At 39.1% G+C, this 25,456-nt stretch overlaps 1 protein-coding gene across 1 annotated transcript in view; it reads right to left on the bottom strand.

Annotated features, from left to right (window-relative positions):
• Positions 1 to 25,456, bottom strand: part of LYRM4 (LYR motif containing 4) — a 51,026-nt gene that overhangs the window by 609 nt on the left and 24,961 nt on the right. The gene's annotated exons all lie outside the window — the stretch shown is intronic.

The following is a 25,456-nucleotide window of genomic DNA, read 5'->3' as shown; positions in this document are numbered from 1 at the left end:
CTGACAACCTTTGGATTCATGGGGGCTCTTTGTTAGGGCTCCCCAAACCAGACATAGCATTCCTTTCTAATAGGTATAAAAGTAAAATCTGATTTTTTCCCCTTTTGTTCAATCATGTCTGAGTCTTGGAGACTGCCTGGACAAATTCCTGCAGTTTTCTTGGCAAGGTTTTTCAGAAGTGGTTTGCCATTGCTTCCTTCCCATGGCTGAGAGAAAGTGATTTATTTCCAAGATGGGACTAGAACTCCCACTCTCCCAGTTTCTAGCTTGATGCCTTATCCTCTACACCAAACTAGCTCTCTAATATATCCATATAACATGCCTATATCAAATTGTTTGCCCTTTTTAATTTGAAATTGTCAGTCTTCATTATGTTTAAACTTACGGAGGCTTCTACTAGAGTAAGTCATTGCAGCTGTTGTTTCTACTTATACAGTACATGTGCATATAAGCGCTTAGAAATAGTTTAAACTCCTGTGTATCATATAATTTATTCAGGATAAAAAATACACCAAATGCTAGAATGTAAAGACTGTAGGCATGAAAAATAAAACATTTATAAATTAAGTGGGGTGTTCTCAAAAGACATGGCAGAATCCTTGAGTCTTAATATTTGCAGAAGGTAACATCCTGAGTAATAGCAATTAAGAACAGCCACATATATACGGGCACTGATAGGCCTCTAATAGTTTAAAAGGATAGTAGTGAGGTTTCAGCAAGCTGTTTGTTGTGTGTGCCTTTGTTTACACTTGGCGTTTGCAGAGTTTGCCAAAAACAAGAATGCTGAACTGCCCAATCTATGCATGACCTAGAACACAACATTCCCTCCCTGGTATTTTTGGCAGGGGAAAAAGCTAATAGATCAAATGTTCAAGGAGGTATTATCCCCCCTCCCCTTTCTCTCGGCAAAGCCTAGCTCCAGCTGATCATTTCTGTTTGATCAAGGAAGAATCTCCCCGATGGTAATCAACCCCTTTCACCCGCTCCCTCTCTGTTCTGAAGAGAAGCTTTTCATCTGTTGTTAGAATAACATCTTGAGTCTAGGCTTTTATTATTTATTTCACTTCTAAAATAAATATACATTTCCCAGTTCAAACACTTACATAATTTCTCTCTCAATACACTTGGTGGAATAATTGATCACATAAATAAACACAGGCCTTTCTGCCAAATGCAATATACAGACTGGTTCATCCATGTAAAATTTCTCATTTGATATCTACAGTTAAAACTGAACTGATTTATTCAAGGCTGGATCATAGATGCAAGAGGCATCCCTTACAAGGTGACAGCATAAGGTATTTGCTTTTCTCTAATTCATAAATTATTCTATGAAGACAAGTCCATCTGCAATTTATGGACACTTGTGTAATACCTAATAATCTCGCTCAAAATTCCTGATCGCAAATCCCAAATAGCATTTGTGCAAGAATCAGGTCATCCATTGAGGTAACTTGCAAATAAAAAAACTTGGCAAAATAGTACAAAATTATACTGTTTCTGAGGAATATCTTTCCTCATAATGCCCATTGAATCATCTCAAGTAAATTTCTTTTTATTTATACAAACTTTTGGCCTGTTGAGCCGATCTGTTTCATCTGTGATGAAAGCCATTTCCTCCATTGTACATTATTATGCTATACCAGCAAATAAATAAAAAATGTATGAATAATGATAACTGACAAAGCCTCAAATAAGATAATAAATCAATCTATGATACTTGAGAAGTTATTGAACTACAAATCTCAAGCATGGTCAATAGTGAGGGACGCTGGAAGTTGTTCAGGAGAGCCATAATGTTCCCAATGCTGTCATAAATCAACAAACAATAAAGGTTTTCTTGAGGTGTACTATCACATGCTATCTCAACTGCCAAGTATGAAGTTAGTGTTTGCTCCACAACAGGGGTGGGGTCTCTTCATCATTCATTACAACAGGTCTATTTGGTTTTTGCCTTTTTCCTTATGAACCTGTCTGTATTTTAAGATTTTTAGAAGATACATTTTTCTCTGTCCCCATTAACTGAAATACACATGTTGAAAAGGTCTGTGGTTCTGGAGTATCTTTCCTCATAACGCTCATGGAGTCCTCTCTCTGGAGAGCTACCAATTCCCAAGTAAATTTCTTTTTATTTATATAAGCTTTTGGCCTATTGAACTGATCTGTTTCATCTGTGATGAAAGCCATTACCTCCATTAAATTATTTCTTGCCTGCTTGCTTTCTATATACTGGTTTATAGTTTGCTTTGTATTTTATCCATCCTGGGCACTGATGTAAAAATGGGGCAGGTATTTAAATAAAACAAACACGTGAACACATTCAAGCATGCATTTTTCTCATAACAATGTAAAATAAATCAGCACTGCAAACTTTATTCAGCTGCTATTATAAACATGGATTCCACCCCATGATTCTCCTGATAAAATGTGCTCTCTCTGCGCTCAGCTTTTTTTTTTTTTAATTGATGAGAAATGGAACAGAGCTGCAGTTTTAGCTGACCTTATATCTACATCTTTAATAACAGAACACAATCTTCATCAAATGTTTGGACATCAGTGCCTGTTGGTGTTTCAGGGCAAGTTGAAATGTAAATGCTTATTTCTACTCCCCGAACAAGAACATTTTTACAAGGGTTCCAATTTTTTTCCCCTTCTGGCATTACCCTCTTTCGTTTCCACAGTTTCCGTAGAAACAAATGAAAAAGCCAAAAATGAAAACAAGGTTTCCAAGTTCATAACAGCTTTACAGCCAACAACTATGTTTAGAGTACTTTGTATTTGGTTGTTAAATTAATTCCTACTATATTTTGGGACATTAGTTTGATAAATCTTATTTTAATGCTGACCTGAAGGAAGACAAGTTGAAATGCTGCTCCAATAATTTAACACTGGTAGAGTGGTGAGCCTCCACAAATTCTTTCATGGCAACTACAGAACTTCTCATTTACTGCTTTTGGCCTAATTACAATCAACCCTTCCCATAATTCCACTGTCATCCCAATAATCATGCCTATTTGGTTATTCCAAAGATGAACTTTCTCTTTTTCAGCTAATGAGCTGCGGCATTTAAGCAGACTTGTGGATAACGTTAACATATTTCCTGAACATAATGTATACTGTAAAAAATAAATTGTGCACAATCAAGCCAATATAAAATACAGGTAGTCCTCATTTAGCAAATGCCTCATTTAATAACCCTTTAGAGCAGACATGTCAAACTTGCAATGTCACGTGATGTCGCACAACGTATCGGGCCTGTTTTGCCATTGCCGGCAATGGGGTGGGCGCGGCTTCCGCATGACGCATCCAGCCCATGAGCCGGCAGTTTGACATCCCTGCTTTAGAGTTTTGGTGGTGAGGAAAAGTAACTTTATGACTAATCCTCACATTTATGACTTTCGCAGCTCTGTAAATCAAAGGTAAGCTGAAGTAAGATCATAAGTATAGTCATAATTTCACTTAATGGCTCAGCCTGTCCCAATTATGGTTGCTAAACAAAGATTACCTGTACACCAAATATACTAGGATAGAAAATTAGTGTCAGGGTTTTTTATATAACAGGGTTGTCCCAAAGGTGCTTTTTTCAAGAGGCAACTGGACTTTCTTGTTTTTCTTTGAAGACATTTCACTTCTCATCCAAGAAGCTTCTTCAACTCTGACTGGATGGTGGGGAACCATGACCTGGATGACTAAGAATCTCCATAGACATGGAACAGGGTTGTTCTCAGGTGATTCTGTTGAAGAGAAATCTAACGTGTATAATTGTTGAAAGATACTAAGAATTGGTCACTTGCCTGTAACTGAGGATCATTAAGTGCTCATCTGGATATTTATACTAATGGGATGTAGTACCTTGTTTTGGAAATTTCTAGAACTAAAATAGTTTATAGTAGAACCCTGTCCCCATGATATTATTGCATCAAACAGAGCTTTTTAAAAAATGTTCTGGGATGCAACACTTGTTTGTTAGTTGGTAATACATATATGAGTAGTAGCAAAAACCCTTTTAAAAGAACATGGACAGGGGAAACTTTTTGTCCCTTCTGTGGAATTACATAACAGATAAATATTTACTTATCTAAAGCCTTCCCCCCTGTTTGTATTGAAAGAGGTACTCTACTGATATTAAGTTCATAAAAGGTCATATCAGATGGAGTCACCTGAGCAAGATAAAAAAAACAAAAAACTGCTATTTGTGATAATAAACAAATAGGAGAAATTGATATGGACTCAGGTAATTTATCATTCAGCTTTGACAAAATAGGTGGCCAAACCCCACAAATTAGAGTCGAAGCAGGGGACAGAGATTAAGCAAATCCTTAAGAAAGCATTTATTGAGTAGTAAAGAGGCAAACTATAGAAAACCTGCTAGATTTTAAAACCATCGGAAAAAATAACACTTGAAATACAAAATAGTAAATAGGTCAAATTTAGCTTGGTTTGCAAAGCTCAAAAGATCTTTTTCATGCTGGCTTGGAATTCTGGGAGTTGAAGTTCATACCTTAAAGCTGCCGAGGTTGAAAAACATTGCTCTAGAGACCCACAGGTCAGTTCCTGCTCTGGTGCAGAAAAGTACATATTGAGTGGTGGGGGAATCAACGTGAGAATGACTCAAAGTCTGAGCACACCTAGAATTATTGGTTGATCTAGGACAGTGTTTCTCAACCTTGACAATTTTAAGGCATGTGGACTTCAACTCCCAGAATTCCACAGCCAGCATTGCTGGCTGTGGAATTCTGGGAGTTGAAGTCCACATGCTGGCTGTGGAATTCTGGGAGTTGAAGTCCACATGCCTTAAAATTGTCAAGGTTGAGAAACACTGATCTAGGATCTATCTGTATATTAGTAGCTTTGGAACATTTATATGAGTGCCAAAGGCAAACAGTTCAGACTTATAATTAGAAAGGCAACCCCTCCTGAAGCACCAAACTAAAGAATCTACTGATTGGATAAGTAAGGTGTGCTTCTGTCCCCTTTGCTCATTAGTATATCACACTAAGTTGGCATTGTTAATGGTCATTAGAATTCATTGGTCCCATTTTATACTTTTTCTGATGTGTGAATTTCTATTTCCTGAATTCTCAGCAATGCACCAGTTAGACAGATTTAGGCAGATGAAGCCAGACATCTTGAGGGCACTGAAGTTGGGGAAAGGTGCTTGAGATTCCCAAGTCTCTGCAAAAGGAAACTCCTGTGTTTCCCTACTAGTGGATTAGAATGGCACTGCAAACTCACAAATGGGCTTTATAATTAAAATAGGAAGCCCAACAATGAGAATGAATTTCTTTAAAGGAAATATTTTCAAACCCGAGTATTTATTTTCTGCAGCTCATGTTAGCTCAGTGAAGAGATATTTCTATTTCTGTTGCCGTGGGCCAATCCACATATCTTCCTTACTCTGGTGTTAGTCCACCATTTCCTAAGCCTATATGCCTTCCCCTGTGATGTGAGACAGCTCAAGGATGGTTTAAGATGCTATGGCCTGGAAGTGGAGTTTTCTCTAACATCTTGATTCAAGTTGATTATATCAGTAATGTACAGTGTATTTTTCTGCACTGGAGAAGCAGCCTGAAATGACAAGCTCCATGTTGACAAACCTATGGCTTCTTCTGGACTCAGTCTGCTCCCTAACTTCTTCACTTGCCTTTCTGTTCTGTTTTGGCTTTAAAGAGACCGGAACTCCAGATTATGCAGCCATTCTTCCCCCCCCTCTTTTAAAAAATATGCGTTGGTTGACTAGCCAATTGGTCAGCTTAAAGAGTGTGAAGCCTTAATATTACTAACCCATACCAGGCTTCACACATGTAATTAAAAGTATAAATGAAATACTTCCCAGTGGCTGTTCTCTGATCCTGAGAGAGCCCTGGCTCTTCATTCACTTCTTCATATAATGTTCTTGGGAGAATTTACAATTCCCACATTGATCCTCACAGTTAAACCCTTTGTCAAATTCACTTCACTGGGGTCATCTCAGTTGCACAGATCTGGACCATCACTAGGTAGCAGCCAAGAGATATGAAAACTCTTACCTCTTTGCTGCAATTTAGTGCTTGATAGATCGAACAGTTAGCAAGTAAACTCATAGTTTCAAGAAATTTAAAACAAAAAAAAAGAGGTCAACATTACAACAGGAAAGGAAAAAGGGGGGAAAATGCTGTGGATTTTTTGTGCTTGTGTATGTCAACTGAAGGAGAATTTTGATCCGCAGGATGATACCAAGAAAAGTTGGAATTTCAGCCAAGGAAACCATAAACCACAGTCCTTAGAACCGTGGTGGCGAACCTATGGCACACGTGCCACAGGTGGCATGCAGAGCCCTCTCTGTGGGCACATGCGCCATCGCCCAAGTCCTAGGCCTTCAGGTGGATTTAATAAAACCTTTTTGCTTTAGGCCTCCGCCGCCGTGTGCAAAAAAAAAAAAAGTTCAATCAATCAATCAATTTCAACTTCTCGTGGGAAAAAAAAGATCTCACAAAGTTGGAATTATTGATTGAACTTTTTAGTCCCACCCAGTCTGCTGCTACCACCGCAGCCATGCCCACCCAATGGGCCACACCTACCCAATGGGCCACACCCACCCAATGGGCCATGCCCACTCGGCACCCGATGATACATAAGTGGGTTTTGGGTTGCAGTTTGGGCACTCGGTCTCTAAAAGGTTCGCCATCACTGCCTTAGAATATCAGGTGGTGATGTTATGTGGAGAACTGGGCAGCACAGACCTGCTGGGGGAGGCAAGATTTAATGTGGCATGATTTTCTGCCAGTTCCACAGTAGGAAGGGAGCATGGCAAATCAGACGTTTGGATGTAGCATATATGCCAAATTTTCTGCTTATTATTCCATATGCTTTTGCCTCTCTTCTCCTGGGTGCTATTCTTTTTGCACTTTTTCTACTGGTTGCATAAGAAGCCAGTGGGCTGTTGTTGCGGTGATTAAATACACTGAAACATATCCCAACATTGGGGTAGGATTTCTGGCTAACAGTCACTTTACCATATACTTGAAAGGCGTTGGCTTCTCAGATATACAACTCCTCTTTTAGTTTTCAAATGCCTTTTCTAGGGTGTGTGTGTGTGTGTGTGTGTGAGAGAGAGAGAGAGAGAGAGAGACAGACAGACAGAAATACAGACATACACACACAGATTCTGTTTGCTTATGGGAAGACAAAATGTGTGGAACATTGACTATGAGAGCTCACAGACATCAGGTTCTTTACTGTTCATTCCTGTTTGGTACCCACCAGTTGCCAATCATAGAGCAGGGTGCAGCTGGGATTCAAGGAACTGGCTGCTTGCCCTGGGCAACTCAAGTAACCTCATCAAGTAGAACTGATAATACAGTTGCTTTAAAATAAAATGCTGCATATAGCTAAAACAGCATTCCTAATCGTATCAGGTTATGTACGAAGAGAAAGAGGAAACTGTATATTTATGGCATACAAAAATGATAATTCTACTAATTTATTTGCCATTGTGATTGCAGAGTAAAGTTACAAAGAGTGGAGAAATGTCTCTCTCTAAAGGGCATGCTAGTAAGAAGTTTGTATTTTGGGCATTTCTGGAGGGTGATAAATTGTTTTGCTCTAGGCATCAAATAGTTTGCCAGACCTCATGGTTTCTGAAATACTATGGTTTTTAATGATTTGGTGTAAGGCATGTACAAGCTGATCTGTCTCATGACCGGACCATTTAAGAAAATGAGTAATTACAGAGAAATTCCAATATATCCATTTATAAAAACCTAAAAAAAAAACCAATGACACGCAACTATCTTGGCAGATGACACTACAAAGCTTTTAGATGTCCATCTGCAATGTAAACATTTAGATTGGCAAAGTTCATGAAGAAAGCACATTTCTCATTTTTCCCCTGTGAGCTGCTGTAATGGGCATCATAGCAATGAGTAGTTTTTATTATACTGAAGGTTTTCTTCAATGTTCTCCCAGTCCACTCTCTCTCCCAACTTCATTCCCCAGAGGTCTTCCCTAAAAGTTTAATCTTAGCTACTCAAGGTAGTGCTCCAAATCCTGAGATTTGAGCACTGGAAGACAGGTAGCAATCATGGCCAATGTAGGTAGCGTATCCTTTCCTCACCATGGAACAATCAACATCAGCAACTAGGCGAAAAATAGATACCTAACCCAGAGAATGGATTTTCTCGTAGTTTGATAGCAGTGTTCCAATATCTCAGGGGCTGCCACAAAGAAGAGGGAGTCAAGCTATTTTCCAAGGCGCCTGAAGGCAGGGCAACAAGCAACGGATGGAAACTAATCAAGGAGAGAAGCAACCTAGAACTAAGGAGAAATTTCCTGACAGTTAGAACAATTAACCAGTGGAACAACCTGCCTTCAGAAGTGGTGAATGCTCCAACACTGGAAGTTTTTAAGAAGAGACTGGACAGCCATTTGTCCGAAATGGTATAGGGTTTCCTGCCTGAGCAGGAGGTTGGACTAGATGACCTCCAAGGTCCCTTCCAACTTTATTATTATTATTATTATTATTGTTGTTGTTGTTGTTATTATTATTATTAGTATTAGTATTATTTTGAGCATGAGACAAGGTGGCACTTGTATAAAAACACGTGGGAAAGAAAAGAATGAATCATGAGAAAAGGACAGGAAGTCTCTTCATTATTTGAAGCGTTTTGCACCCATGGGTAAAACTGAATATCAAAGTTGTTATCGGTCTATACATAATAAGAGGTTTTTCAAAACATAGTAACATATCCAGCAATGAGGCAGCATCTTCCCTGCAAAGGTCACCTCCCTGAAATGGGCTTACAGAGAGAGTAGTAAGCGCATGTGCATAGAACAGCATCCACTTTGACGGTTATCTTCATAGGGAAAATAAGGACAGCCACTAAGTACATTGATCCATGTGATTACAATAAAGCTTATCCCAAAGCCAAAGAAAGCGAAGAACAAAATTCAATGTAAAAGTTATAAATATTCTCACTGATCTGGTTTCACTCATTTCAGGTCAAACTAATTAGCTTCAGCTCTATTAATGTCATATGCATATTTCTGCTTGTTTATGTAAAGTCGAAGTGGTGGTGGTGGTGAAAAAACGCTTTGGTTATTGGTGAGCCTCTGGTAGAAAAATAGGCATTATCTTAATATTTTCTTTAATATGTTTGGCTCTTCAGAAAACATGGTATATAGCTAAATGTACAGCAGGTTGCATGCTTACATTTGCAAGGGTGATTACCAACTTCAAGCTTCTACACGTTCCTAGAATGCCAGTTCACTGCAAGAGGCTCTGAGATCTGTCAAAACTTGCTATACAATGCAATAATCAATAGGATCTCCTATGTATTGTTGCCCAAAGGTTTGTGCACATGCGCAAACACATGTATTCACAGGACCACACAAACAGCTATGTATTTCTTAAGCAAGGGAAACTATGAGTATGGAAAAAAAAAGAGATAACATCTATGCTTGATGTCAGGCCCATCCCAAAAACAACATAGAACAATCCAGCCAAAGTTCAGGTCTTTATTTGTTTATACCAGCGGTTTATAATGCCTAGACGGGACATGTAAGCAGTGGGCGAGTGTGCAAGTGGGCTCCATTTGTGAAAACAGTGGGCGCATGCGCAATACCAACCCCTCTGCCCCCACCACTCCTGGTCCACAGAGCAGGAAAAGTTGGGGACTGTTGGCTTTTACTGTATAGACAGAATCTTGCCAGACTAAACTTCTACTACTCTAATCCTAATAAATATACCCTGGCAGATTCTAGGTTGTCGCTATCCTAAATCTCTTCCTCTTTCTCTGATTCAGTTTTGGACTGTTGTCTCTTTGTCTCAACCCATCCTTGGAATGTGCTCCCTCCTTTTTGGGAACCTTCAACTTCACTGTAGTCCATCATGCCACTTCTCCCTTCATAGACACAATCCACAACCCATCAATTTTTTAAATTCAAATCCTAGACCCATGCATATTTCAAAATAAGTTCTGGTGAGTTCAATGCAATTTCAGCACAGACCTTGTTTGTGGATAAATTCATTTTTAAGAGTAGTATTCAGCTTCTGAATCAAAATAAGTAAGATTATACTATAAGCATTGGTTTGACAAGACACATTTAAATATAGAATTCCCAATAGTTTGATTGGCCCTTTATCTTTAATAAAGTACATCTGTCTTAATCTGCTAGTTTATAGTAATGCTTATTTTCATACTGAAACAATAACACAAAGTCTATCTGCTCTTTAAGTCTTTAAGATGCTCTTGAGCTGCAGAAGGTACATGGCCATTTGGAAGTCAGTCAACCAGTTCCCATCAGGTCAGGTAGGGAATGTAATTCCATGCACATGGTAGGACGTGGTAGAAAAAACTTCTACAAATGTTCTTTATCTTACATGCTTTTAGTTATCAGTGATTTGCTTTTTTGTTATCAGTGATTTAAATTCACATCCTTGTAATCACACACTGGAATAGGTGAGAAGAACGTGTGGAGTGCTTGTCCCAAATCATTTTAGCCAAGAAATAGTTTACTGTCTGTATTTCAGAGAGCTAGCTTACTTTTTTTAAAAAACAGTTTCTGCTGTTTTTCCAAACTTCATATAGCGTGAGTAAATATAAGCGTCTGGACCTTCTGTGACCATTAACTTTTTATCTTGCTGACATTCAAAAGGTCATGTGTAGCTTGCAACCCCATTTTTCTCATCCTCCAGAGACATAAAAATTCTCTAGAATTGAAATCTCTCTGATGCAAACAGAAGCTCACTTAAAGGCTTGAATTCTAAGTTGTTCCTTTGTCCATATAATTTCTGCAACCTCCCCATCAATTTGTAGCCTTAAACTGGGATCCCAAGTGTCTCCCGGTTCCTAGAAGCAGGTTTTCTGAAGTCACACAGAACTGCAAAACAAAAGCAGTAGATGGTAAGCTTCCATTTATGAAGGTATGCTTCCCATTTACCTACGCTTCATTTCTAAATTTATTTAAGCCAGGGGTTCCTTGATTCTCTTGCTAATTGTCTGTTGTTGCAGTGGATATGTGGCTACCTAATTTTCTAACCGAGGAAGAATCAACAAATTTCTGAAATGGCAAACCGCCATCCTTTTTCTCAGCCTCTGAGAAGTCCACAAGACATTGCTAGATTATTTAGCACAGGGGTGTCAAACTCAATTTCACTGAGGGCTGCATCAGTATTGCGGTTGCCCTGGGGCAGCCGGGTGGGTGTGGCCAGAGTGGGTGCAGCCTACTGGGTGGGCGTGGATGGAGTGGGTGTGGCTATTGGGTGGGCGTGGCCAGTTCTACATTATTCACGTCAAGGGTGCCTATGGGGCCTGGGCAGGAGTGGGACAGATCTGAGGGTCTCTGGCAGAAGGGGGTGGGACTGGGGCAAGTGCCAAGGCATGGTCCACCGGGGCAAGTGCCAAGATGGCCACCACAAATTTGTACACTGGCTCCTGGCTGGCCTGGGCCAGGGCAGCGGGGGCCGTTCCCTCACTGTTTCCAGGATGGCTTCGCGGGCCACATGAAACCACTTTGCAGGCTGCATCCAGCCCCTGGGCCTTGTGTTTGACATGTCTGATTTCGCACATTGTTAATTATGAATTACCATCTGTTTTTAACCCAAGAACTGCAAACATGCATAATCAATATCTATTATTAATTATATCTATTATTATTATGCTGTTTATTGCAACATAGATATGCTTCAAGAATGTTTCAAGCATACTAAAAACGAGGATATTTTTTCTACTGATATTTGCCTGACTCTATCGATACAAGATGATAACTAATTTAGGACATAAGAGTAAAGAAGGCATTATTTTGTATGCATCAGTTGCAAATAACCATATCACAACCATTTAGGGAAGAACTATTTAATTAGTGGCTTCACTCTCAATATCCCTTCTTCTATGCAGGAAAGAATCAAACATTTAGCCACTTCCCTGTTATCCAGCAATAAACTGATGTCAGACCGAACTCCCTGCATGGTTTTGTGACTTGTGTAGCTAATATTCTAATTATTAATGAATACCTTTCTTGGGTACTATGAAACACCTCCGAACACTGAGTTTTCAACCTACACAGATCACATTTTTAAAATGTGGTTAAGCAATTCAAATAATTTATGTTCATCCTTGTAACCTTATTTTAACTTCATACAACTTAAAGAAAAAAAGTATATCAGCCAATAGATGGCAGTGTTTCACTTTCATAGCAATTCCAAATTTTCTTTGTAAACTGAACACAGAAATGCCTTTAACATACATTTATAGTTATATCCATTATGAAACATATGCTCAACGAATGCACAGCTTATGTATATTATGAAACATTTGTGCTGTAGAAAAATGATTAGAACTACATTCTTGAAAGACTAGAATCCAATTAGTGGTTTTCTAATTGGATTTTAGAATGACAGTCTTATAATCCTAGTGATAACTATTTTGTTTTAGACACTGTAGACAGATAATTCAGGTCCATTTTCTACCGTATATAGGGAATAATATTTATTTTATTACTATTGGCGGACACTGGTAGTCTGTTCCTTTTTCACAGTCTCTCTTTAAACGTTGCCAATATAGCAATCAATATATTGTATTCTACACTATAGAAATTGAATGAATGAATGAATGAATGAATTCTGAACAGAACCCAGAAGGCCTAATATAAATTTAACAATGACAGCTGGCTGATAGACATTACTACTTAGCAGTCTTTTCTATTAAACCAAACTCATAAGGTTACTATAAGAAAAAACAGAGGTAGAGGGTCTATGAATCCTACCCAAAAGCTTTCTAATGGTTTAAGTTAACTAAAAATGTAATACAAAAAATAAAAGCATAAGTTTAGATTAATTATGCATGACTTAAATATAAAAGTAGGGCTTTATTCCAAACAGTATCCATACTGAGGCTAAATTGGCTAACTTTACTGTGATTAAAGCAGTGGTTCTCAACCTTTTTAATGCCGCGACCCCCAACCGGTCGTACGTCGAGGACTAAACCGGTCGTAAGTCGAGGACTAAACCGGTCGTAAGTCGAGGACTAAACCGGTCATAAGTCGAGGACTAAACCGGTCGTAAGTCGAGGACTACCCAACCGGTCGTAAGTTGAGGACTTTACCTGCCCGGGAGCGCCGCGCATGCATGGTTCCGCCCCCTGCACCGGCTGAGGCGTAGCTGGCAAGCGGCAGAGACGGAGCAGGCCGACCACCAGCTGGCCCAGCCCAAGGGAGGTAAGGCACCCGTCGGAAAAGGGGAAAAAAATGGCGGACAGCCTTGCTTGGCGACCCCCATGAAATGGTCGATCGACCCCAAATGGGGTCGCGACCCATAGGTTGAGAACCGCTGGATTAAAGGTTCAGGGTATCTGAGGAGATGCCTCATTACAAGTAGGATTGGTCTGTTCCACTCACTCCAGCAAGAGGGGCTTGCTACAGACCCCGTGTGTCAAGGAATTTCGAAGTTAGCATTGACTTGCCACTGTTTTTTTCCCCCAAGGAAATTACATTCAGCTATTTCAATCTCAAGCCAACAAACCATTTTTGTACTTCCTAACTCATCTATGTTATTGACCTTTTAAAAACTAATACAGTATTATTATTGCATTTGCATAGGTGAAGGTTGAAATGAGAATTCAAAATATGAGCTTCAATATGATTAAGAAAAATGTGGAAAAAATTAAAATGGGGAAAAATTGTGTTTATAAAAAAAAGCATTCAAAACACCCTTCCCTTTATATTCTTTTTTCTCTTCTCTTTTATTTTTTCCCAATTACCCCAACTGCTAAAAAAAATTATAGTATACTTTAAACTTCTATGATTATTATTCTTTTCTATTTAGATTATTTTATTTTTGTACAGTTTCTTTTTTCTTCAAAAACTATAATTCTAATGCCTTTAATGTGTTTTTCTGTGTGATATATTACATATAAGGGAGCCATTCCTAGTTGAATTTGGTTAGGCTTTCAACACAACCAGTTCTGAAGGGAACATGGAGCTGATGAATTTGTATGATTATCTGGGGCTGAGAAGTTACACGATTTTGAAAACTGACATTTTTCAGTGATTGTTATATGTGGATATTGTTATTCTGAGTGACTCCAAGAAATTGATGGATATATTTGCATACAGTATTTATGCTTTGTATACCTACACTTTTAAATAAGGATCTTGAATTTATTTAAAATGCATGCAGATATATGTAATTGGGAAGAGAAGTATGCACAATTGAATAATATTCTATCATATCACTGTTTTCTTTATTCTGAAGTTTAATTATATATTAAATTTATATACTGCCCATCTCACTGTTGAAACAACTCTCGGCAGTTTACAAAATGACAAAAGGATTGAAATTACAATTAAAATTAGTAAGAATTGAATAAAGACTAAAAACCAACAAGATGAACAGTACAGGGGTGGATCATTACTCTTAACCCATTAACCACTTCCAGATGTAGATTTTAAGGATGCCTGGCTGAGGAATTCTGGGAGTTGAAGTCCACAAGTCATAAAAGGGCCAAGTTTGAAGACCCCTGTTCTAAAGGCTGCCCAAAAGAGTCCACCTAATTTATATGTTAGTCTAATATATTTCTTTATCTCCGTGCAATATAGTAACTAAGAAACCACATATGAATATTTGTAGAGGTCACTTAGAAGACAATATATCTTGATCTGGACATTAGCATCTAGTGACAAATTTGGAGAATTGCATCAAATGTCAAAGAACTTGCGCAAGGATACATTAAAAATAACAACAATTCTGTCTGACATTGTGTGTGACAGCATAACCGTTGAGGAAAACCCAGATGTATGCACAATAATAATAATAAAGTTGGAAGGGACCTTGGAGGTCATCGAGTCCAACCCTCTGCTCAGGCAGGAAACCCTACACCATTTCGGACAGATGGCTGTCCAGTCTCTTCTTAAAAACTTCCAGTGTTGGAGCATTCACCGCTTTTGGAGGCAGGCCTTCCTATCTCATTCCACAGGCAATAGTGCTACAGCACAACATAGAAGTTTATTTATTAAATTTTTATCTTGCCTTTATTATTTGTATAAATAACTCAAGGCTGAGAACATTCCACTACTACTACTACTACTACTACTACTACTACTACTACTACTACTACTACTACTACTTCTTCTTCTTCTTCTTCTTCTTCTTCTTCTTCTTCTTCTTCTTCTTCTTCTTCTTCTTCTTCTTCTTCTTCTTCTTCTTCTTCTTCTTCTTCTTATTATTATTATTATTATTATTATTATTATTACTATTAATCTTAGTTTCCTTGAACTAAGATTTATTCCTTCAAAAAATATCTGGAAGAAATAAAAGATATGGGGATTTAACATTTTAAGCAACAATCTTTATAGAACTGTAGTTGCATCTGAGATATGGTTGATGATGTTTCCATTGCTGGTCTTGGATGCGGTAGCCCTCTTTCTTTCTAGACTGATGCTCAACTTGGAGGCCCTTCTGGCCTTGAAGCTGCTCAAAGAGCAGATAGCAACTGTGGCCAGGAGGGCTTTTGCACAGAATAAACTTGTGTGCTACCTGCACACCTTCCTTGACTTGGAAGCCCTTCTGATAATTACTCATGCATGCAACTCAGCCTGGGCTAACTTCAGTATCCTTGGCCATGATGAAGGTAGCCAATAGGGTCGTTGTCAGGCACAAAAAATCAGGACAATTTGTGTTAATTGCAGCATAAACGATTTATTGAAGTTTATACACAAAAATCTGGTCAACTAATTGTCAGTACTAAATTGGCATTAGACAAGGGTCAACAGAATTCAAGAGGGGGGGGCAGGCTTGGATCGCTTGTGGCAACGCAAGGTTTCTAAACTAATGACATTCTACTCTGCCCCCCCAGCTCTGCCTACTCTTCTCCTACAGTCATTTCTTGAACCATGATTATATGCCCATTTTAAACAATAATTGAGATGGGCACTGGGATTACTGCTAGGACAGCTACATGAAGGCAGACTTTGCAAAAGCATTCAAGCTGTTGAGGGAAGGCTAGGGAGAACCAAGGAATTTAGATGTGGACACACAGTTCAATTAGCAAGAACATTCCACCTATACCAGCCCAACAGGATTTGTTTTAAAAAATCAAAGCATGCTGCTTCTCCTATCTTTCCCTCCCCTTAAAAATAAATGAGGTGTATTAATTTTTAAGGAAGGTCACATTTAATGTGCTTTTAAAAAACAACGGATTAAACATTTTCCAAGCAGAACTTTCGAAACAGTCACATTAGCATGCCCGTCCCTTAAAGGACGGGCAGGAGGCTCTTTTCATTATTGCAATTAACCTGCTCCAGACTGGAATGTAAATTATTTTAATAAGTAATATTCATTGTTAATTCAAGTATTATAGGGAATACTAATTAAAAATACAAACTCCATTAAAGAGTTATTAATTGGATGGTTTGTCAAAGATAAGGTCACCGAACACATAAAAGAATCCGAATCTTCCTGTTATAGCATTATTCCAAAACAAAACAGTTTATGTGTTCTCCAGATTTACAGAAGAGATGTGTTACAATCAGTCTAAATGTCCTACCATTAAACTTCATTTAAGTATGCTTAACAACGTTTTAAAGGAATTTATTCCTGTCAAAACGATGAAGCCATAGGCTCAATATGATTAGTTGATGCATAAGTGATTTTGGCATAGAAAGCACTATGAGCCTATGCAATGCCTATCCACATGCCCAGCAAAACTGGAAGTCAAAGACTGCATTTTGTGTAGGCAGCAACTTGATCAGCCTCAACACAGAGATGTAATAACAGGACCACAGTTGGAATAGTAGTTAGAAAGTGGCATATTCTCCTCCCATCTAAGAGACAGATGGAAAGCACACGTAGATGTGTTTATGTGGAACAGTATTTCTTAAACTTTTTCTCTCTCTCTGTTTTAAAAATTATGGAGGACCCCAAAAGAGCTGTTGTTTGTATGGGCTACATTTATCAACATTTACCATATTAAGGATTAAAACGGACACATTTATGGCTGCAGCCTCTTCTCATATTCGTTTGATGAGATTTTAATACTGCAATATTTTTCAACATAGACTGGCAAATAATTCTGTCTTTGCAGACTCCTGAGTAGGTCTTGGAGACTCCTCCCAGGATTCCTAGGACCACACTTTAAGAAACACTGGCGTACCTCAAGCCATGATAAAAACTGATGCACTGCAATCCATGGGGCTTTGCCCAGACTGTGATTTTGGTAGTCTGTGACTTCATGCCATATGTGAAAACAAGTATGAATCAAAACTCAGTGTCATAACATTGATCTATGTAGCCCAGAAAATTATAGACCTGGAAACAATTTGCATTCCCTACTCAATATTTCTTCATCACATAGCTTAATGTTTTCATCTGCAACTCACACAATCTCTTGCCATTGCTAACACAGGGATGAATAGGATAACTGGAATTGAAAACTGCCAATAGATCAGGGGTCCCCAACCTTTCTGGGTTGGTGGCCCGGTGGGACAGGGAGGGGCAGGCGCCTTCTGCGTGCATGCGCAAATGTGAATGTGGCCACATGTGCGTGCACACGCACAAACAGGCCACAAGCATGCGCACCAAGCAAGTGGGGCTGTGAGCATGAGCATGAGGCACTCAGCGATGCCGGCCCCAGGCTCACGGCAATGCTGTTACTGGCACGAGAATCGCACCGCTGCCCCAAGGCTTGCACCTCCTGCTGCTTGCGGCACTGCCGCTGCCCGTGCGATATTAGCGGTGCTGCTGCCGCCTAAGCAACACTAATGGCAATGGTGGCATGAGGGGGGTGAGCACGTGCATACATGCGCGTGCACTGCCCAGCTACTCACACGGCCCGGTGACCAAGAGGCTATGGCCCAGTAGTGGGCCGTGGTCCATAGGTTGGGGACCTATGTTATCCATGTTATCTATCCCCTGACTATAACTGAAGCCCCATAGTTCATCCATCAAGTGTGGTCACAGACTACCAATATCTATGGCACACGAGAATGTGGCATAGATATAATTTGGTCCAAGTTAAACTATTTTGATCTTAAAAAGATACATTATACTAAATAACATATATGTTAAATATATTTATATTGGATTTCAGGGGAACACAATTTTTATCAATACAAATACTGATGGAATTGTTTTGCCAGTAGCTTATTTAGAAGGACATTGAAATATAAAGGCGCCAGCCATTTGAACTACAGTAAAATGTAACTTTGGTTTTTCTGTGAGATTTTAAAATTAACTGAAACGTTTACAAAACAATGGGACTTTTACATGTGATTTTTCCCCCCTACAGACGACATGTTGCTTATACTCAACATTCATAAAATGTTATACCCTCTTGGGCAGGAAAAAAAAATATTTGTAAAAGTTGTAGACAATTTAAAATTCTTATAGGAAACATCTTAATAACATTTTGTGTATCAATTAATCATCACAATGAATATATATTCATGGGAAAAGGTAGGCACGGCCTTGTAAAGTTTTTTCCTTTTTGAGGACCTCTCAAACTGCTCAGAAAACTAAAGCTGATGTATAGGTAGTCCTTGACATGACCACAATTGAGCCCATAATTTATGTTGCTAAGTGAGACAGTTGTTAAGTGAGTTTTGCCCCACTTTATGACCTTTCTTGCCCCAGTTGTTAAGTACATCACTGCAGTTGTTAAATTAGTAACACGTTTGTTAAGGGAATCTGTCTTCCCCATGAACTTTCCTTGTCAGAGGGTCACAAAAGGTCATAAATATGAGTCAGTTGCCAAGCATCTGAATTTTGATCATGTGACCACAGGGAGAGTGCAATGGTTTAAGCGTGAAAAACAGTCGTAAGTCACTTTTTTCAGTGCCGTTGTAATTTTGAACACTCATGGAAGTCCATGAGTCATAAAAGAGCCGAGGTTGCCTACCCGTCATAGACTATCTGTAATTGACAAAAAACCTTTATGAAAATTGACTTTGTAATCATTTATTCGGCAAAAAAATTGCAGTTATATTACTGGGGTTTTTGTTTTTTTGTTTGTTTTTCTCCTTTGGCAAAAACAACCACAAAAGTAGGTGTTTCTTGTAACTTGTCTACCAGTCTGACCTCAACTAAGAAGAATTTTTTTCCTACATTTTCCTGCAGAACCTTTTCAGCTGTGTGATATTCGATGGGTTTCTTGCAAGCACAGCCCATTTCAAATCACCCTATGGCATCTAAACTGGATTTAGTTCTGAGCTTTGGCTCCAGTAGGACATTCTAGAATTTTCCATTATTCTTTTTTTTTTTTCAGATGAAACACTTAAGATCACTTGTCATGATCACTTTACTGGAAAGTTTAGGATTACTGTTGTGTTACAATATTCACTTTCAGTTGAGCTAAAGCAGCGGTTCTCAACCTATGGGTCGCGACCCCATTTGGGGTCGATCGACCATTTCACGGGGGTCGCCAAGCAAGGCTGTCCGCCATTTTTTTTCCCTTTTCCGGCGGGTGCCTTACCTCCCTTGGGCTGGGCCAGCTGGTGGTCGGCCTGCTCCGTCTCTGCCGCTTGCCAGCTATGCCTCGGCCGGCGCAGGGGGCGGAACCACGCATGTGCGGCGCTTCCGGGCAGGGAAAGTCCTCGACATATGACCGGTTGGGTAGTCCTCGACTTACGACCGGTTTAGTCCTCGACTTACGACCAGTTTAGTCCTCGACTTATGACCGGTTGGGGGTCGCGGCATTAAAAAGGTTGAGAACCACTGAGCTAAAGTCTTTGGAAAGATGGTCTCACCTTATCTTCAAGCACTGTTATAGGGTAGCATTCACACAATTATATACAAATTTTTTTTATCCAGAGTCAGATTTTTAAGCAATACATTTGTTTATTACAGCAGCAAAAAAGTTTGCAGGTGTCTGTGAGTTGATAGGGCTTGAAAAGGACATCTGTGCAAGGTTAGAAAAGAAAAAAACAAGCAAACAGGGCAAACATATGCTGCCAGAAAAGCCAGCAGCTGAAAACTCTCTTTTGGTTTGTAATATGTGCAGCCTCTGATGAAGACCTACAATAAATTACAGAAGATTCAAATCCACGATATTGTGGATTAGAGCCAGGCATTGGATTCAATTTCCAAAAAAGGCCTGGAGCACATAAGACTAGCAGATGCAATACTTGTCCGCAACTCTTTCAATCAGCAGCAACTTTTCTGGTAGAATATGGCAGATCACAAGAAAAGTGCACAATCCCAGGATAACGTACAGTTGTTTTAAAGAGTTGTGGACAGAGAATGTGCTTTGTGCCCCTGCATGCTCCAAAGCATCTTTCCAAAATTATTTCAACAATTGCACTGCCAGCCATGGATAGATTTATTTTTTTTTAAAAATCGAAGCATAAAGTAAAACTCCAGCACATAATTCATCTGATGGAGATTAAATCCAGTATACCAGCACTCTTCTATGCTGCTTTATGAGGGATTAAATTAATTCACAAAATATTTAACTGAGAGTCAATAGGAAGGAATGCTATCTCTCCAGTTAAAATAGCTTCCTTCAACATTCTTCCCATTATATGCATTTTGCATAACTTTGCTCATAGCAAAAAATAAATGGTAAAGGTATTTATTCCACTATGGAGTAGAGAGTTGGTCTCTGACAGAAGGCCACCTGAAGAGACTAGAAGCATTTGAAATGTGGATTTACAGGCGGCTGTTACGTATAAGCTGGGTTGACAAGATCAGAAATGAGGAGGTGATAAGCCGCCTGGGAAAGCCAAGGGAAATCATCAAAACAATTAAAAAACGAAAGTTAGAATATTTTGGATATGTGATGCAACACCCAGAAAAATACGGCATACTCCATTTAATCCTCCAGGGAAAGAATGAAGGCAAACGAGGTCCAGGCAGAAGAAGAACATCGTGGCTTCAAAATCTAAGGGACTGGTTTAGACAAAACTCAGCAGCACTTTTTCCTGCGGCTGCTGATAAAAATAGGATCGCCACTGATAATGGATATAGAAGAAGAAGAAGAAGAAGAAGAAGAAGAAGAAGAAGAAGAAGAAGAAGAAGAAGAAGAAGAAGAAGAAGAAGAGGAGGAGGAGGAGGAGGAGGAGGAGGAGGAGGAAAGGTTAGCTGAAGATGGGCTCTAGCATAAGTCCAAAAGCTCAGAAGAGTAAATCTCTGGTCTTGGTGATTCACTCCTTTCTAAAAGAAAAGCAAAAGCTCTTGACAAAACAAATTATAGCATGATATATCAGCATCCCCAAATTTATTATTTTAAAGTATAGAGGAGTATAGCTCTCATTATTCATAAGGGTAATGCTGATTGTTAGTGGCAGGAGTTGTCATCCTATATACCTAGAAGATCAGATTGGCTCTAATATGACACAACATGCAGCTAATTGTAACATGCCACAACAGCAGTGTGCTCCATCCAAGAATATAAAGTTTATAATCAGTTAAATTGTACCATAGAAAACATTTTATTATAAACATAGATCAGATAGATCAGTTAACGTGATTAACAATACTAAGCCATACTGTAAAACTGGTGAATAGCATATTAAGGCAACCTGCCGTGTCTGGTTGCCCAAACCCACAGATGTACATTTGCAATATAAAATTACTCTAAAACAAGACAAAATAAAAATTGTGATTAGGTAACAGTTCAATAGCTGGTTGACAAAGATGTCCTTTATGTTATCCTATGTTCCACTCTACATGTGATCACATAACATTTTGTAACATTCTCTGCTAATAACATCATTTTTGTCTAAAAGCAGTAGAGAAACATTGAAATGCTCTGATCTGGTGATAAAACAGGAAACATTTGATGTCTCTGGTGCAGTAATCCCTACAGAAGGTACAGCAGAGTAAAACATGAGTAGCATTTTCTATCATATCCAATCCATAAATGTAGATGAATTCCTTACATGGACTGTTTTAGAGTCTGTTCTGTAGGACAAATGAAGGAAGCACACCACTTTTAGTATATTATTTATATACTATTTTATTTTAGTATATACTTTCCTATACAGTATTTAGGAAATAGAAGAAAGGAGGTACAACTGGCAGGAAGAATGTAAACCTCTAGCTTCTTCTGTTTGTTAGTCTAGCTTTTGTTGAGCTATATTGTAAATTCATTGCTTTAATATACTGACTTACTTATGGCTGAAAGAAAATAACAATTCTAGGAAACCAAGGAAATGAAAATTTAGAGGTATGGCTTGTTTCCACCTAGACCAGTGGTGGTGAACCTATGGCATGCGTGCCAGAGGGGGCACTCAGAGCTCTCTCTGTGGGCACGCGCGCCATCGCCCCAGTCCCACCTCCCCCACAGCCCTCTCACCAGTAGCCCCCCAGAGGAGAGTCGCCCCCAGGCGCAGCCCATGCGAAGCAGCGCAGCCAAGGACATAGCAGCCAGGCAGTGGGGACAAGGCTCCGCCCTCGTGCCCCGTTGCATGCAGATGATGCAGGGCACGGGCAGAGGGCATGGCTGCCATGGCGTTGCTGGGCTGCCTGGGCGATTGGCGGGCCGTGGAGGCGGTGGGTGGCCCTTTGGGAGCGGGGTGGGCGGCAGAGGGTGGTGGTGGCGGTTTTAGGTCACTCGGTTTCTAAAAGGTTCGCCATCACTGACCTAGACTGAAAACTATAGTATTGGAAAATATGCGTGAGACCAAATTTGCTGAGAAATATGTGTTCTTTAGCCAATAACTGGCAACTATTAGCCAATGTTGCTTCCACCTATTAAAGATCAACCAGCCATGCAGTATTTGAGATATATTTATATCCATGCAACAATTGCAGCAGCACAAAGACAGCAAAATTCTTTCCGGCAGCCTGTGATACAAAGTGTTCTCCAAGCTTCCATTCATGAAAATATCTTGAAAGCAGGCATCCTTTCTTTGATTTGTAAAGACTCTTGGACCCAAAGTGGAAATCCAAGAGATCTAAGCTACAGAGGGGAAAATGCAGTGTTTGAAGAAGTGAAGTTAGGATGAGGATCCGATAGGGGACAGGATAAGATTAATACTACATCTCACATTGTGTACCCTATTATAAAAAAAATCCCCAGAAATCTTACAACTGAATAATTACTACAACAGAACCTAGGGCATTTTCTGTCCTCAGTTGAAAAGAAGAAAGAATATGCACATACAGTACATCACATTATTCCTTGTTGTATTTGTGGATCAAAGAGGGAAAATAAATATTTGGCTTTATCACAGTGATTTCCAACTGTTACTTAAGGAGCTGAGTTGTGCTAGGTGCTCACAACGGTTTAGAAACAAACCCGAGAGCAAGTATAAAAGCCATGTGGGGGGCTCAACAAAGAACAGAAGTACTTTTGAGCTGACATTGTGTGATGACACAATGCTTTGTTCTCTATTCCTCAAAGATTGGAGAAATTTATAAGAAGTTGAGTGTGTTCGGGGAGGAAGGATACTGACTAAAAAGATACAGGCCCTCCTTTCATAAGGTGATGAAAGATGTTTTCAAGAGGAAAACATCAGACAGGATTCCATTCTGATATTTTTCTCTATTCAGTAGTCATCTGAGGGCTATGTTTATTTATGGGTATGTTCATTTCACTGCTTAGACAGTGGGGCTTTTTTGGCAATGGGGGGGGGAGGCATTACTAACACAAAGTGAGCACTTTAAATAGGTTGCAAACTAAACTGAGATAAACCAGTTACAAGCTTCATCTAAAGCCAGTGATGGATATCCTTTCTAGAATAATCTATTTCCATAACCCTGCCCTTTGAGACATGAACACAAGCACAAAACCAAGACCAGCTAACTTAGTGCCTGTCTAACTTAGATGATTCCTTTAGCCTTTAACAGGGTGAAATGGTGGACCATAGGACAACATATTTTGAACCATGGCACTTCAAATGAACTAATTTACTTCAAGAATATGAGACTTGTGCTTTCCATGGAATTGAAATTTGGTACATTTTATAAAACATTTTATGACATAAGCATCACAAAGATAGAAAACATAATACAAAATACAAGCCATAAAACATTTCCTGTGCTGATGTTCAACTATGCTATACAGTTCAACATGAGCTATTTTCAAGGCAGATACACCTCTAAGTAGCACCCCAACTTTTCCAGTGAAGACAGTACTTTAGAAACTGAAGGCACTGAGGAATTTGATAAGAAAATATCTCTGAAACAATGACCCTATGGGACATAGGTTATCTAGTATGTTTATAAACTTAGCATACGACATGGGCAGAAAAAGCTACCCATCTATAATCAGTGTACTAGATACTTATGGCTATCAGCTTCAAGCAAACACAGCTGTAGCCTAGTCAACAGTTTGTACTTATCATCCATTCTTCAGCGTTGTGAGTGTTATGCATTTCCAGCTTTTACAAGGCTTATAACTCTTCTTCATGCCACAGAATCCTCCTCCTTTAAAAATGCAGAATGTGGCATTTCCATGACATTTAAATTAGGCAGGTGAATCAGCTGCATGACCTAAATCTGACTTTTCTGATGTGTTAGAAACCCTTTATAACTACAGTTTTTATCTGTTCCCTCATTATACCAAGCATGGATACATAGGACAAAACATAGAATAATTATAACAGAGTGGCAAGTTAATCAGTATTACTTAGAAGGGCAGATGTGGTCCATGGAAAACAACACCATATATTTCTCAGTAAAACTGGATTAGGAAGTAGACAAGTCCACTGGGCACTCCTCTCATACCTCATCCCATCCTAGTAGCTGAAATGTGGAGAAAAATGCATGTGAATTTTTAGTGCAATGGCATCTTCTTTTCTAATCTCATTAATGGCTTACTTATCAGTGGTTAATGAAAGGCACATAATTAAAAATCCAAATTAAAAACAAAAACAAAAAATAACCCAGCAGATTGCTATAGGGAGGAGATCTGAAGACTGCTCGGACAAAATAATGGCAAAATAAAAGAACTAATTAGTGCACAAATTCCCCTTCTTGAAAATATTCAGTATTCTCCAATGCATTAATAGTCTGCTTTATAGCATGTACTCTGCCACAAAGCTTTGGGTTCTCAGGAGATGATCAAATATTCAGTTCTGTTATTTTTTTTTCTCCCTTTCATTTATAAAGCAAACTTCTTAGTTTTGTTTTCAGCCATACAAGGCAAATTATGCAGTATACACTTAAGGAAGTGAAACATTCTTTCCTCCTGCTTTATCTTCCTTCTTTGGCTGTAAAGCAGGGGTGTCCAAACTTTTTTCAAAGAGGGCCAGATTGGATGAAGTGAACGTGCTGGAGGGCCGAACATTTTTCCAAACATTCTTTGAACCATTACAATTAAATGCAAATGAATTATTTTATGGCTCTTTCCTCTCCCTCTCTTTCCTCTTTCTCTCTCTCTCTCTTTCCTTTCCCTTTCCTCTCCCCTCTCTCTCTTTCCTCTCCCCCTCTTTCTCTTTCCTCTCTCTCTTTCTCTTTCCTCTTTCTCTCTCTCTTTCCTCTAACTTTCTTTTTCCTCTCTTTCTCCTTTCTTTCCTCTTTTCTTCTCTTTCCTCTTTCCTT

The sequence above is a fragment of the Protobothrops mucrosquamatus genome, unplaced genomic scaffold (assembly GCF_001527695.2).
Source record: "Protobothrops mucrosquamatus isolate PMUCROS unplaced genomic scaffold, P.Mucros_1.0 scaffold23, whole genome shotgun sequence".
NCBI lineage: Eukaryota > Metazoa > Chordata > Lepidosauria > Squamata > Viperidae > Protobothrops > Protobothrops mucrosquamatus.
The sequence above is the reverse complement of the archived record's forward strand: the minus strand, read 5'-3'. Positions and strand labels throughout refer to the sequence as shown.